The sequence below is a fragment of the Amblyomma maculatum genome, chromosome 8 (genome assembly GCF_055883805.1).
Source record: "Amblyomma maculatum isolate TAMU_Amacu chromosome 8, ASM5588380v1, whole genome shotgun sequence".
NCBI classification, from domain to species: Eukaryota; Metazoa; Arthropoda; class Arachnida; order Ixodida; family Ixodidae; genus Amblyomma; species Amblyomma maculatum.
The window spans coordinates 92591575-92607355 of record NC_139351.1 but is presented as its reverse complement, the minus strand read 5'-3'; the positions used below and the strand labels follow the sequence as shown (position 1 = coordinate 92607355).

At 47.6% G+C, this 15781-nt stretch overlaps 1 protein-coding gene across 2 annotated transcripts in view; it reads left to right on the top strand.

Annotated features, from left to right (window-relative positions):
- Cpes (Ceramide phosphoethanolamine synthase) overlaps positions 1–15781 on the top strand; it is a 128791-nt gene that overhangs the window by 73660 nt on the left and 39350 nt on the right. For both annotated transcript variants that reach the window (XM_084576816.1, XM_084576817.1), the window contains exon 2: positions 9919–9964. The gene's annotated coding sequence lies outside the window, so the exon portion shown is untranslated. The remainder of the gene's footprint in view (positions 1–9918; positions 9965–15781) is intronic.

The window sequence follows — 15781 nt, the reverse complement described above, 5'->3', positions numbered from 1 at the left end:
CTTGGTCGAGCTACATCATCATCATCATCATCATCATCATAATCGCTGCCACCACCATCATTTATCATCCTCTCATCACTTTTCATAGCTCATTACGTAATGGGTGTTGAGTCGTTATTGAAAGACTGGAACACATAGCTAACTAAATACGTATAGTGTCGCTGCATCAGTCCACATCACGATAGACACCACCTGACAAGGAGTCTCCCCAACACACAACGCGGAACTTGGCGAGCCTTACCGCAACCGCGATAAGAGACGACCTACGTCGCGTTGTACCGCTTACTGAAGACGTGTCATGATCGTTCTGTGCACCACCTGCAGGCGGGCGGTTGTCGCATCTTGATCAAGCGAAAAAAATAAATGTGGACGACATAGGCATGACCGTCAAAACGACTTTAAAGTTAGTTTCTCGCGTCGACTTCAGTTCGGCTTTTTTTAGGCATCCACACATGAATAGAGCGCGCCCCCTCTCCGAAGTAGTGGTTTTGACTATCGTGACCTCCAAGTAGCCAAGCATATTGTTCCAGATAGCCCTGCACGTGGGTTTTACCTCGGGAGCGATATAGCCTGCGGCTGCTGTTATCGCCATTATCTTAAGAGCTCCCCATTTTCGAGTGTTTTTCCGCCCCCGCCTCGTTCACGAAGCACTCGCTAGCCTTTGAAGGGCTTCGGAGAATCCTATAGCATCGCCTACATGGTGTCGATGCCGAAGGGCAAGCTCTGTCGCTAAGTTCCCGGTTCGGCTGATTGATGCAAAAGTGTACAAAAGACTAAGGTCGTATGATTCATTATTACTCGTCGCATGACCTCCAACAGTCATCTCAGTGAGGTCGTGATGACGATTGGTGACATAAGCTGCCCTCAAGAACCATCCTTAAAGGTAACGTGACCCTTTAATGGGACCACCATTTCTCATATTCATAAATTCTTAGTTATGTCATAGACCCACTGTTGAATTCATGGCATATTATTTGATATTATCGATATGACCGTCTTAGCAGTCGATATTGAAAAAAGCACGGCAACACAGCGGAGTCGCACTAGGGGCGGCCTGTCGCGTTTTCCCCAGTAACATTGCTCGAGGGAGGATTCCCAATCCCGCTTCACAAGTACTCACTGAAACAAGAGAATCTTCTCTTTTGAGAGATATCGAACTAATTGGACCCCAGCTCATGTAGGGAATTCGGGAATTGAGGCTGCCCACCAATACGCTCGAGAATTAGCTGGCCGAGCGGTGGCGCAAAATAAGGAACTGGAACCGTTCGGTGAGCCAGTCATATACTACGAACTCGCTACACATTACAAGGAGACTTAAGCGCACCTCAAAAAATTTTCCCACACGCTGCTCTCTTTGAGGACCCTCCGTTCGGTGCGTTCTCTACGTATCCCCGTTCTGCCAGAGCAACTATTCTTGCCTTGAACGTTGTGACAAAGTGTTTTAGCGCCCGTAAGGAGTGGCTGGAAACAGTGTGGTACTCCTATTAAGATATCGAAGCCGGTACGATGCATGGCGAAGTGGCGCTCATTGTATTCTCGTGTTTCTTTTATATGCAAGTGTCATCCTCAAGGTATCACATGATTACTTTATTTATTGTTACACGTGCTCCGCACGCTTATTGTTCGGTTCTGTTTTGTCTTGTTTATGTTTGTTTTGTTTGTTCAAGATTCAAACCTTAGACACTGAAATTATATCTGTATGCTTTGCCCTCTCCGGTAATAATCCCGAAAGGCGTTGATAGTATTTCAAAATAAAATAAAGATGTGAACGTGCAGTATATATGGCCGATGCATCAAATACACTGTACGCCGAGGAAGAGCGCACGTGCTTGGAACCTTCAAAAACTGAATAGCCCATATGCTGTCGCACCTTTCTTCACTATAGCCACATTTATGACTAATGACAAATGGAAATGCTATCAACCATCATCTTACACACACCTAGTGCTGCATTTATGCGTGGATCTCGGTAGTCATATTAGTGAAGAGTGCAGCAGCCTCTCAAGTTTATTGCTTTACACGATCAAGATTGAGGTTCCTTTGTTTTGTTTTTTCTTTCGCGAAAATGGTTTTCTGCGTCCTCCATGGGGGCCGCTGTGGACATTGTTTGGAGAAATCTTGTTTAACAAACCGTGTCGGGTCCAGCGGGAACTGCGCGGTCTGCTCTCCTGACTGCGCTCCACATCAACATTTCCTTGCAGCGCTGTGGAAACTATACGCGCCTGCTCAGCCAATCAGGAGGGAAAGTACAGGCCTTGGACACGTTCTTGCGCGTCTTGTCATTTGCGCGCTTGATTTGCATATAGTAAATGCCTCGAGCAGACGCGTTTCTGCAGACGGCGCAGTGTTCGCTTCAACCAATGAGGAAAGCGTGCAGGTCTCAGACGTGTTCTTGTGCGTCTCGTCGTCTGCTTGTCGTCTGCCTGCGGCATTCGCAGATGCGGAATCCAGACGAATCACTGCAGACGGTGCACTGTTCGTATGCACGCCTGGAGGAACATCAAAACAGTATCTGACAACCAGAGGGCAGCACCGCAGTAAAATTTACATTGCGAATGCCTTTTGTACATACCGTAGGCCTGCAGTCAAGAAAGATATATACTTATTTTGGTACTGTTTTCTGCCGCGCAGAAATGTCGCCTTTGCTGGCTTCGTGTTTTTGACAGCGCTGCAAGGAACCGCTGAGATGGAGCAATGTTCTATGACGAGGCATATAGGAGCTAGATTTGTCGGTTTTCTGCGGCCACGTGGTCAAGGTTCCATCGTGCAGTGAGGTGCATAGGAGGCAGCGGCGCCAGCGCGTCCAGGTAAAAACAAAAACACAAAAATCCAAGGTCACTGTGGGATCTACACTACAGAAATGCGAAAGCAGGAGCGTTGCTGATACACATGGTGCATCACGTTTGTTCGCATTGTCATTATCAACTAAATGCACCGTCATTACCATTGCTATTGTCATCATTGTCACTATCACTAATTGCAGTGTCATTGCGATCGCTATTATCATCGTCATGATAGACAAAGAGAAAACGAAAAAGAAATGATGTGCGTTTCACGATCCCGGACGTGGCGCAGTTGTTTAAAGCGCCCGGCTGGGGGTCCGAGGGATGGAGTCCCGATTCGCGGTGTAGACAGGATTTTTATTCCTATGATAACGTCATTAGGATGACTAACAGCTAATCCCCCCCCCCCCCCCCCCCCCGTCATACATTATTAGCAAGTGACACATCAGCGCACAGATCCCGAGCACATCTCGCGTACGGGATTTCGTTCCCAAGGCTCTCTCTCGCCTTAAAAAATCGAAGACGATAGATACTGCGGTCCCTTGCATTGACTACGAGAAAGATGGGCTTATAATTTTTCCCATATTGAATGGGGGAGGCCCTCGAGGATTCCGGTGTTCTAGCATAAGCATATTACCTCTTTGCTCAGCTCTTGCTTGTCTGCACAAGAATCACGGCAAAGTGACATCCTATATGGGCGCCATATGTCGCGACCTCGTAAATTTTGGCTTGTGGTGAAGTACTTGTGATTGTGTTAAGATGCAGCGACTTTTAGTGTTACAGTTGCTGTTTTTGCCACTGAAAGAAATAATTTAACCTCCTGTCATTACCGCAGGAGGCCATCGTCTCCACTAAAACCTTCAAATGCAGTTTCATTATGCCGCGTACCTTAGTGCTCCCCATAGTACATCAGGCCTCGGGGAACAAAGCCCGGATGTGATTGCTCATTTGCGCATCTGCCCTCCTCGGGTCCCGCAGCAGTGTTCGACGATCATCGCCTAAACAAAGGCTCACTGGAAAGGAACGTTCCGAGCCACCTACAACGGCACAGTGCATTCACAGGGGTGATAGGACCCGTTGAATATTGCGCAACAACCGCGGCGCAGCGAATAACGAGGGATTTGTAACGGGGCAGCGTTAAGGTTGTCATTGAGCGCAGGACCTGGCGGCGTGTAGAGAAAATTCCGCTTGGTCGAAAAGGTGTGACGTCATACGGGGAGCGGCGGAATCGAAAAAGTGAGTGAAACGTTACATAAATTATAATTAGATGTCCGCAACACGATTCAAACATCTTTAGGACTTGTATGTTGAGAGGGAAATTTTCGGTAACATGCAAATAGAACCTGCTGGGACTGATGATCCCGATGCAGAAACGTTATTCCTAGAAGCCGCGCAGCCACGTGTGTACGGCGCGTTTAAAGCGGGGCTTTATATTAACGTCGGCTTTATATTAACGACTGTGTGCTGATGAGTGTATATGAGATATAGAGAAGCACTAAAAATTAAAAAGCACTGCAGAATCTGCATTGGGGTAATGCGAAAGCACGGATGCTACTATTGGTTGCTTCTAGTTGCTTCTATAGTTGCTTCTAGTTGCTTAATTCACTTCTTCTTTACCCATTTTAATCGGATAATTTCAAATTGCACGCCAATCCCTTCTTATGCCCATTTTCGGCTCTACTTCCGGTTGCGTGATGTCACATCCTTGACGTCACCCTAACTGACTGCCTTAATTAACCAATTTAGTCTTTGGTACTTTCAAATTGCCCGCCAATTCCTTTCTATGCCCTTTTCTGGCTCGACTTTAAGTCGCATCTTTGACGCCACCTTAATTGACTGATTTAATTAACTATTTTAGTATTTGATACATTCAAACGTTTAGCCAAGCCATTGGCTAATGAGACCATTTTTGCCTATAGTTTTACATTTTGTCTGTAATTAATCACCTGATCAACAAATTAGCCTAATTATTTTTTCGGACACAACGTAACCCTCTGTCTATTGACAACACTCATTAACATCTACCTCTTCTCAACTGCTGCGGACAACTTTTACATTTGTTGCTTGTAATTAATTACCTAATTAACTTATTGGCCTAATTATTTTTCGGACACAACTTGCGTCATCCTCTCTCGATTGACACCCCTTATTTACCTCTACCACTTCTCAATTACTCAACTGCTGCGGACACAATTTTGCTGACGCGGTCTACGGACGCGACCTGCGGACGCGGGCTGCGGACAGAAATCTGTGAACATAGCGAAGTAATGTTTTCGCATTAATAAGAGCTTATAGTGATTAAGCGAATATCAGAGGGTATGTCCGTGAGGGGTGAGTAAGCGACCGAGGATCCGCGGGAGGAGAAACTGGCGGGAGCCATTAACGTTGTCACATCATACTCTTAACCTCCTTTACTCCACGCCGAAATTTCTCTCTAGTTGACCGCGTGCTGGGCGGTATAAAAGCTGCCGTTAATTCTGTCAAAATTGTTAGCTTGGAAACAGACCTTGATTTGTTTTGTTTACAATTATGTATTCCATCGAAACGCTCAAAAATATTTGCGAATGCAAGATGCCTTGACTTCATATACAGGCGCGTGTTTTTAAAGATGCTCCGCTTATAAGCGAAATTTTTAAAAATTCCATTTATAACCGGAATGTACGTGAAACCAGACTAAAAGTGAAAAGAAGTATAACTACGTTTCGATGAACACGTACCAGCTCTTCTCGTTATCACGGTCACCGTCAGCATTTTGTTCTTCATCGTCGGAAGGAGCGTCCTTATCACCGTACACGTCACTTTCGACATCACATTTCAAACACGAGTTGGATAATTTGTTCTGCGGTCAAACCACGAGTGTTCTAAGATCCCAGATTTGCACGAGATGAGGACGCGAAATTTTTGCTATTTAGAAAAAAATGTGCCCCAACTCTGACATGGGCATCTCTGTCAGAAATGCTTTGGTGCGGTCTGTGCAGGACAGTAAACACGAGCTTTTTTAACTAATTAACTTTCTCTCACGTAATTTCAGGTAACAAAATTGCGCTGCGAAATCGAAGGCCGTAAAGAACCGAAGGCGAAGGGAGTTGGGAAATATTCTTAATCGCCAGTGCGGTTCAAATAATGGAACGTGAAAAACTGTGCATATGAAGGTTCGTTGAGCTGGCTTTCTCGCGTCGGATTATTTATCAAATTTTGCCGTTCACATTCTTATGCCTCAAACACAGACAACTTTTGTGCATTGTATAAAATGTAACACAGAAGATCATTTGATTTAGTCTACAATACCATGTGCAGCGAAGCCTTTCTCTGAGTAAGTAAAATGGGAAACTCATGCAGCTTTTTAACATGCATTTTTGACGTTCGATATTTTAAACCGCATGGAGAATTCGGAAAATTTAAAATGGAGCTAACATTAGACGCTGGCGGCCTTCAGTTTCGCTAGTAACTTTTACAATAAACTCAGAAGTAAAAGAAAGCTCCGATTAATTCAATTTGGCTAAATTATCGTCAATTACACCTCTATCACGTACACAGCGTTAGCCTTGTACTATCCGCGCCTGCACTGACCCTACCAACGTATCTAAGTTGTCTCTATGAACATCTTGTTAATAGATTTAAAAAAAAAATTGGTCTTTATAAGTGGACGCGTAAATTTCCAAGCAGGCTACGCGGTTCCACATAATACTCTGGCTATCCAGATGCGCGTCAACTGGTCACTGTTGCGCTTAACAAAGAACCTTTTAAAAAAAAAGCTCCATTAATGTTCCATTTAGAGCAACTCAGAATCGGCGCGCTATCTCTCACAGTGTACATCGTGTAGTAACGGAAGAGATCCAGAATCGGCCGAAGCTATACGTCGGTTGCCGCCAGGAGCTTTGCCAGGCATCCGTCTTTCGGGGCCACCACCTCCACAGGCGTGAGTGGCCATTTTGCATAGCCAATTATCATCATCATCAGCCTGACTATACCCACTGCAGGGCGAAGGCCTCTCCCATATTCCTCCAGTTAACCCGATCCTGTGCTAGCTGCATCCACTTGACCCCTGCGAACTTCTTAACCTCATCCGCCCACCTAACTTTCTGCCGCCCCCTGCTACGCTTTCCTTCCCTTGGAATCCAGTTTGTTACCCTAAGCGACCATCGGTTATCCTCTCTTCGCACTACATGTCCTGCCCATGCCCATTTCTTCTTCTTAATTTCCACTAGAATGTCGGAAACTTGAGATATTTCTCTGACCCACTCTGCACGCTTCCTATCTCTTAATGTTACCCCTACCATTATTCGTTCCATAGCCCTCTGGGTTGTCCTCAACTTAAGTAGAACTCTCTTGGTTATCCTCCACGTTTCAGCCCCATAGGTGAGTACTGGTAAGATACCACACACGATAAATGTTTTGCGGTGATGTCCGCCGAGAATAAATTGTTCACCAGTATGGAGAAATTCGGAACCTTTGCAGCATGCACTTTCGTTGCCTGGACCAATACTTTGCGGTTAATTGACAACTGCTGGACATTAGCATGAGTTTCCGTGACTGCTAGAACGAATGTTTCGCTTTCTGTCTTTGTTGACCTGTCCGGAGTTCGGCGGTTTCAATATGACCGCCCTTCGCTGGCCGAATTAAGTAAACTCTGGATGCTCTTGCCGGTAGAGTGCACACGCATCTGTGCACGGCCGAACGCGCGCGGCTTGTTGCTATTGGAACGTGGCTCCTCGTGGAGAACTCGGCGCCAGCTCCATATAGTTCGCGCGCGCGCGCGGCGCACATCGAGCCGTGACATTCGGAGTGCCGTTAGTTCGTGCTGCGCGTGTGGCAGCCCCTCCCCCGCTGACGGTCACGTCCCCATGTTCTCTCCCCGCGGTTCGTGCACCCTGCTTTGTTTATAGCGCTTCTCGTCTTTTCTTTATTTTCTCTGCGCGCGCGTTGCTCCCATTGTGTTGCGCTTGCGTGGCGCGATCCCGTTTGTGACGTCACATCGTACACACAAGGACGCGCTGATAATACGTGCGCGGTAAACAGTACATCGTTTCTTTATCTTTTTTTTTTCCCCCGTGTCGAGTGTTGAGGCACCTACATTGCCTATGGACAAGATCAGGGTCGCCAGTGTGTAGCCCTGCAGCTGTCGCGGGTGGCAGGTGCCAACGCTCTCTGTTACGCATTTTGTATGTTTGTTTGCCAGAAAACTTTCCGCACTTCATTGCGCAAGCGATGAAGTATGTGACAGTCGCCAATGGCTTCATGACACGTCCACTTTGTTCTCTTTGCTTTTTGTTTTTCCCCTCTCTCTCATCGATTCGGCATTGATTGAACACGTTATGTAACGTTTACATATGACTGCATGCGCGCCGCTTCAGTTTATTAGCACTCTGAGAACCGGAACTTCGGCTCCGTCTTCGCTTCATTGTATTTATCAATCGATGCGTTTTACAGACCCTTTGTAGGTTAACGGATGAAACGTGCTCCACTGAAGTACCATCGAGTCACTATTTTCCCGATCAGAGTTGGCCTCTGAATGCAACGTGCAGCAGGACATATCGAACCGATAAATAAGTGCGTGTCGTGGCTGACAAGGCCTTCGTCAATCTTTCTTCCTGCTCTGGAGGAGCTGCTTTATTTAGCAACAAAACGAAGTGAAGTCGGCTTTATCTGTTAGTTACACGGCGTGGCTTGGCCGTCGTATGAAGTTCACTGGCCAGAATGTTTGCGCGTGCAGTTAGCAATCTACTGGTCGCCTCATTCAGGCCACGCTTATCGTTCCGTTCATAGGTCAAATTGAATTGATGATGGAAGAGAAGGCGTTGTAATAGTCTCGTTCTATACTTCATCACTGTTGAGAGAAGGAACGAAGTTTTTAAAGTGTAGGGTTACAGACCAACTCCACTCGATCTGATCTATAGACTAGTCAGAATCGTGCCACTTGAGCTAGTCTATATAGGTGGTGGCACCCAGACGCAAATTGTTTCATGATATCGCACAATTGGTCCCCCATTTATGAATCTCTTCTGCGCGTCTGTTCCGAGATTTCGGATTGTGGACCATTCACAGCAGGCTTGACTGTTGCCAGGTTTGTATCATAGGAATTTGCGCACATGACTTCACGATGTGGGGCTAGCAGCGTTTCCCTCTTAGTGCATCGGTGTACCAGCGCTCGCACTTAGTTTTTGTGCATCCAAAATAAAATATTTAGCTTCGCAGTCGCAGGTCTTCGCGGGTTCACCTTTTTTTAGCGTTAATCATGAAATCTATTGCCTTGACACTAATTAGCCAAGGGTACGCAGCTCTATTGGCGCGTATCAGAAAGGCATTCGCGTGCTAGGCAAATGGTCTTGCCGAAAGTTGTATACGTTGTCGCCGCCACTGCACGCTCACCCACTCGTGCTACTGCTGACAAGAAGGGTGAGGTGAGAGAGTATTGTGAGCGGAGGGAGCGAATACACGGGGAAACACATGCGTAGCTCTTATTTCACGGGATTTCTCGGAGATGGCATATTGCATCGACACGTGGAAACCGCCATCAGGGGAAGCGTGCTACACGCCTGCACACGGGACTTCAAGTTGTCCGTTGTCTGTCGATGCTTTTCGTGGCGGCTCTGTGCCGTGGCAATGATTGCCGACGTTCTGCCGCGTAGCCTTGGGAGCCGTTTCATTAGTCGTTGCTAATTTGTAATGACAAATTTGGGCGCTAACTGTCATCCCTACATATAATATTAGATGAGAGGTGTAGTATTATGAAGCGCGCCAAAAGAGCGCCTGCTAAACCGGCGGCGGGCTTTGATGTTCCGATTTTGAAGGGTGGCGACCGGTGGTCATGTGCTCTTCGCTCAAGACAGTCGACTTGGTGATCCTGCGTTCCGCTATGAACAAGCGACCACTGATCCATGAACTACGCCACGTATAGGTCACCGAAAAAGAGTGAACGCTTGGCTCGCGAGATAAGGCGTGAAGCGACCTGCTGTGTGCAGTGAGTCTTTCGACTCCTCTGTGCTCTACTGTAAATATTGCTTTATGCCGCAACGGCGGACTCCAGTCCTCTTCTTCTCTTTCTTAGTTCGGCATGAAAAAAAATTTGAGATAAGAGTAAGACACGTAAGATTTGTCGCGCTACACCCTGACTGTTTGTCTCTTTCCTTTGCAGCGGCATCGATGAGAGTCGTCGCGGACCCGCTTGGACACTCCCTAGGGTGAGTTCGCTTTCGTCATTTCACTTCCTAGAGTACCATTTGTTGCTATGTGTAGCGTATGCAGCTGAAAACTGCTAAAAAGTTCTCGTCAGGCTTCTTACTCCCAGCCTGTTCGTCATGTTCGTCATCACGAACTTGCCAATGTCCGTCCTAGTTGCAAGTATGTCACTGCGGACTTCTTGGAAGCGAGCAGGGCCTCATTTATGCATCGCTTTGCCAGAGTACTCCCTCTTAAGGCAAAAGTGTTTGCACGAGCCGACTTGCGACCAACCTGTCCACCGTGCGGTGGTCGTGAGGACACTTTGTATACCTTCATGCAGTGTCTTCTCCTTGCAGCTTTACTGCGTCGTGTAGCTGACCTGTTACAGCTTTCAGGTGTGCCATATTTGACAGTTTGACACCTGAACCCGTTACTCAGGCATGTATTCAATCAGTTCGTCCTCCTGCTCGTGGAGTGCTCATACCAAGTATGGTTGGCACGCTGCGGGGCTGCATACGGCAGGGAAGTCACACGGCCCTCCATGAAGCGCTTGCAATAGTGCGGAAAGAGGTATGGTTCTCCCTGCAACGGTTAATGCGTCTCCATGGTGAGCAGAGGTTCACGCCCTCTTGGTGTCAGCTGTCTGTGCTAATATGATGGCTGCTAAGGAATTGGTCACCCTTCGAGGCACTCCAGGTGCGATGAAGGTTCGGTCACTCTGCTGGCTTGCTGCCACAGTGGTGACTGAGGCTGTTTCGGTGAATGGCGCAACCAACTTGGGCGCGTCACCGGCCCTCACCTCGAACACAAAAGCTCCCCCACCCAGGGGAGCTTTAACCCAGGGGGGGGGGGGGGGGGGGTTAACGAAGGTGTACACATGATGACGGGTCGATGAGTTTATGTAACTCCGGGGCAGGGTGCTTTCGGGTGCCAAGTCTCCTACCATCTGACAACGGTAACAGCTGACAGCTGATGAGAGCGAGGAGGGCATCGCGGACGGCATCACGCGGCCGTCTCACTCAGATACCGCCAGAGGGCAGTACCGTTTTCTAGAAGGTGTCCGACTTGGTTGTTTGTTCTATTCAGAGGCAGTCCTGGCGGAGGTCATCCGTGTGCCTTCGCTTCCCAGCTGCAGCCGCTCGCGAAGACGGTGGAGATATTTAAACACAAAGCTAGGAGCGAGGTAGAGGCGCAAGAGCAAGAATGGCTGACAGCACTTGTGTTAACAATATCGTCACTCGAGTCGACTGGAGTGGCCGAAACAGCTGCGATATCAAGAGACGGGAAGGCGAGAGGAGCTGCGCCCGTTTATGTTTGTTTTTCTCTTTCTGTTTCTGTCCCTGACAGCGTCTCTCCATTTTCTCCCCTTACTTTCTCACCACCGTCCATCTCCATTTTCATCTCTAGTGGCCGTTGTGACCACGATTTTTGGTGGATGGACCTCATCCTCGCGATGGCTCACGGTGGGCTCCGTATGAAGGCTCACACGTCAGCAGGTACGCCGTAACTAAGGTATCATAAATCTTTTAATCGCCATTCGCTTCAATTACGATTTTAATCCTACACATTTCACCTTGTCTCCTGTCTGCTTGAGCCCGCAGTCTTCCAGTCGCGTTTGCTAACTTCTATACCGCGCATTCACTCAGCTGACTTTGTTTATCTCTAAGCCATAGAACCTCAGGGAGAGTGACTATATGCCTGCGTCGACATCCGGATGAATACCATCACATTAGAGTATACGATGTTCAATTGTTTCTACGGATTTACCACACTCTACGCGTGCGTCATCTTCTTGGTTAATCCATTTATGTATTCACGTGTGACAGGAGAGTTGTTGCTTATTCATGCGATCTGAGTGATGCTTGTAAGAGCAAGAATAGCACAGAATGACGGAAGAACAGCAGGCAAAGGATACCAGCGCTCTTTATTGCCTTTGAAGTTTGAGCTTTTTTGCATCATGAAGAAGGGTGGTCTGGGTACAGTACAAAGGATTATGTAGGAGTTTCCGGAAGAAAGGAAAGCTGTTTAAGTAATCAGCCACCGATTCCAAGGGAAAAACGTGGCGGCGAAGCTGTGCTTCTATGTGCTCCTTGTCTTCTGCTAGCGTGTGTGCAGAGTATTCCTTTCCAACCATTCCAGTTACTTTTTTCTTTCGAGAAGTCTAACCCATTTTCTCTAGAGCTCCTTATCCCCCACCATCACAAATAGGTTTGGTTTTGGTTTGGGGGGTCTAACGTCCCAAAGCAATTCAGGCTATGAGAGACGCCGTAGTGGAGGACTCCGGAAATTTTGACCACCTGGGTTTCTTAAACGTGCGCTGACATCGCACAGCTCACGGGCGCTTTGCTTTTCGCCTCCATCGAAAAGCTGCCGCCGAGGCCGGGATTCGATCCCGCGTTCTTGGGAACAGTAGTCGAGCGCCGTAACCACTGCGCCACCCCGGCGGGGTTCATCATAAATAATTGGTAAATAATTGGCAAATAATTAGCATACGAGAATAGACGAAATGCAAATAAACAGATGCCTATAACACCTACTTATTTCGGTTGCCTGGAGTGCTGCTTATACCCTCGGCCAAATGGCGAATATTTCTTGCTGTTGCTATTTTTCGACTTTGCTGCCACGCGCCATGACGGGCGTATATTAGATATAGCAGCCATCGCAGTTCAGTAAACAATGCTGCAGTTGTAGTGCCTTCAGCAAACAAACATCCGCCAAAACCCCTTGCAAAAACCATTTAATTGGCTTAGCGGAATCTGTACGCTGTTTACTTTAATTTATCCTGCACAGAGAGCAAATCATTGCATTTTGAACCCGCCGGCGCAACCGCGCATCTTGGTTACACGTATGCCTTGTGGTTATCAAAGCTTTGACATCGCCTTTCACATTCGAGAGACTGTACACCGGTAAGCGTAACAATGGTTATACCGCTTTCTTACAACGTTCACCCTACTGAGGACCTTACTGGTTGTTACTACTTTTGCTTCAGATTGCGATGGCACTTATTGGACGGCGTTAGCAGGGATTGTTTAGATATCCCAATATTTTTAAGGGAATACACCTAGATGAAGTAAAATTTGAAATATGGAAGTAATAGCTCACTGGCGCCCACCCACATTGGAGTTTACCCGTGGACGCTGTAAAGCTTTCCACTGTAGCCATATGGCTGCGCTTATTGTAGCACCTATAAGCACAGCCATACGGCCACAATGGAAAGCATTACAGATCTCACAAGAATTTCGAAGTTGTAGAACATTCGATTCGTCCTGATCCAGTTAATTCCTGGTTCTAGTCGTCTCCCGCTCTTCGTCCGCGGAGAAACTCCAATGTGGGTGGACACCAGTGAGTTATTACTTTCACATTTCAAATGGCCGCTGCATGCAGCCGCAAGTTGGAGAGTCTTATGTGAGCTGGTCATTTTCTCGCTCAGTAGCGTCATTTCTTTGGTCACGTTAAGAGCTTTCCGGAGGTTTGCGGTTTCCGAATCGGCTGAGTTGAGCTTTTCCATTGCTTGCAGCAGAGCATCAAAGAAACGAGCTCTCTCAAGTCGTGCTGAGTGAGCACCCAATCATCGCGTCTTTTGATCCTTTGTATCAATCTATCCCCGCTCTCGTGCATCCCCAGACGCCCCATGCCCATCAATCCACCTATCTCCAACTTTCCGCAATGCATCCACCCATTAGAAGCAGCATTGAAATGAAAAAGTGAAACGAAACTGAATTCGAAGAGGCAATAGGAACGCTATGGCTGCTCTTGAGAAGGAGCATCTTCCAATCACCTCTGCCCACCATCAACCCCATCAAAAATTACCGTGTGAAGCCTCGAAGTAAAATAATTCACCGTCTATAGTAAAAGCATCGAAGTCATCATCGAGGATAAAACCTGCTGCTGACATCGATCGCCTCATAATTTTTTCCTTCTTTCCTAGGTTATCAGAATTTCACTGACTGGTGGAGTCTTCCTCACCGTACCTCCAAAGCAGCCGCAGTCCACTGCGAGTCTGGTGAACCGCGGCGCAGAGGCATTTCGTTCTCGCCTGCCTTACTGTCGTGTCTACAATCCATTCACGCTTTATGCATCGCTTGCGGGTCAGTGAATGGCTGGCTTGCTGCGCCCCATCGGCCACGTCGCTATCCATGCGTCTATTTTCGGCCATTCTTACTAGCGACCCGTGTCCGGTTGGAAGCCATTTGGAAGTTGCGTTGACCGCCACATGATGGCGCAAGTGGCGCAAGCGCATGACCACGCGACTGCGAGGAAACAAGCTATCCACTAGATAGGGCCTGTTGCGTCCGGCAGTGGCGTGCCCTTTTAGAGAGCGCCCACTCGGTGGCCGTCCACATGCTGAGTGCATGGGCAACCGTTTGCACCGGAAGATTCAGAGCGAAGCGCGTTTTTACAGCGTCCACTTAATGGTCTCCGAACCTGCGTGGGGCCGCGGGGTTGTCGGAACTCCCCGTGCTTCACATCCGACCCGAGTCGCTGCCGTTGTCATCATCGCTCAGTTGCTTGGCCAGCGAGGAAGTAGAAATGGATTCCTTGCACGACATCGCGGCGGCCCTGCGCTTTTACGGGCCGAATGACCTCTCTGCATAATGGACGACGAGATGTGTGTGTATATTATAAATGAACTACGTACGTGTGCTGAGAAATTGGCGCGATCAGGCGCGGTGCACTAATGGATAACGATTGTACGTTAGTGCGTCGCGTCAGGTGGTCACCAGCGGTAGGAAACGGCAACACGAAGCGCTTTCGGAGCTATGCTTGCCATATCGATCAGTGTTTGGTAGCGAAGTATACAGGTGACCCGATGTTTAATGGCTGCTGTTCTTTCGCGAAATAAGGGGGCCTGCAACGCTATCTGCCCTTTTACACGCCGATGCTTTTTTAAGCTCCGCCGTCAGCGGAATCGAAGAACAGAATTTTGAACAGCATTTGCCTGGAATCCCGTCGCGGTAATTTGTATTTGCAATGCAGCTACGGAAGCGCAAAGCACTTATGTACCGCGTCATACAAATGAAACGCCACTGCGCATGCGCGAGATGCTCAAAACGCGCGCACATACATGGCGTTGTATCACGCCGCCCGATCGGCAGTCCGCGACGTCTCGTGACGTTATGGCTGCGTGGTAAGGCTGTGTTCCGCGTTAACTATTGTATTTGGAGCTGTTGTAAATTAGAGAAGCTGAAGAAAACCTGGAGCGACTCATGCTTGCTTTCACTGTAGTAATGTGAACAATGGAGCAAGCGCTTCCGATCACGTGAGTAATTGGTCCACGATTGTGGCTAGCGATGCAAAATTCGACGTAGTAAGTTTGGGTCAATCTAAAAATTCTACCTCACTGTGCTAATTCGAAATCTGAAATCGCATTTCCACTACACTTGTTGCACGTGACAGATAGTGTTTATCAGATGATAGCGCGTGTCGGAAGTTTAGCTATTTAGTATACAGCTTAAAGAAACAGCGGTTTATAAATGTACAATGGTAGGCGGCATGTGTAATATTCCACTGAGCTGCAAACATAAACAGTTTTTGCGAAACAAGCCATAGGCATCGAAATTCCGAGTTTTTAATTTGATCTGATAATTGGCTTTTTATTCATGTAACCAGAAAAACCTCAACAGCGCTCTATTTTCTGCCGCGAAGGAATTGTGTGCGGCGGTTACTGCATACCTGTGTTGTATCATGGTTGCATCCGAATATAGTATGTTGGAGCGCTGCTTTCGTCAAGAAAATGTCAACGAGCGTTTTCTAAACTGACAAACGTTTATCCACAATAATTGCTTGGCTGCAATATGCAGAGCGACATTTTTTTTTTTTTTTTTTTGCTTCATTAC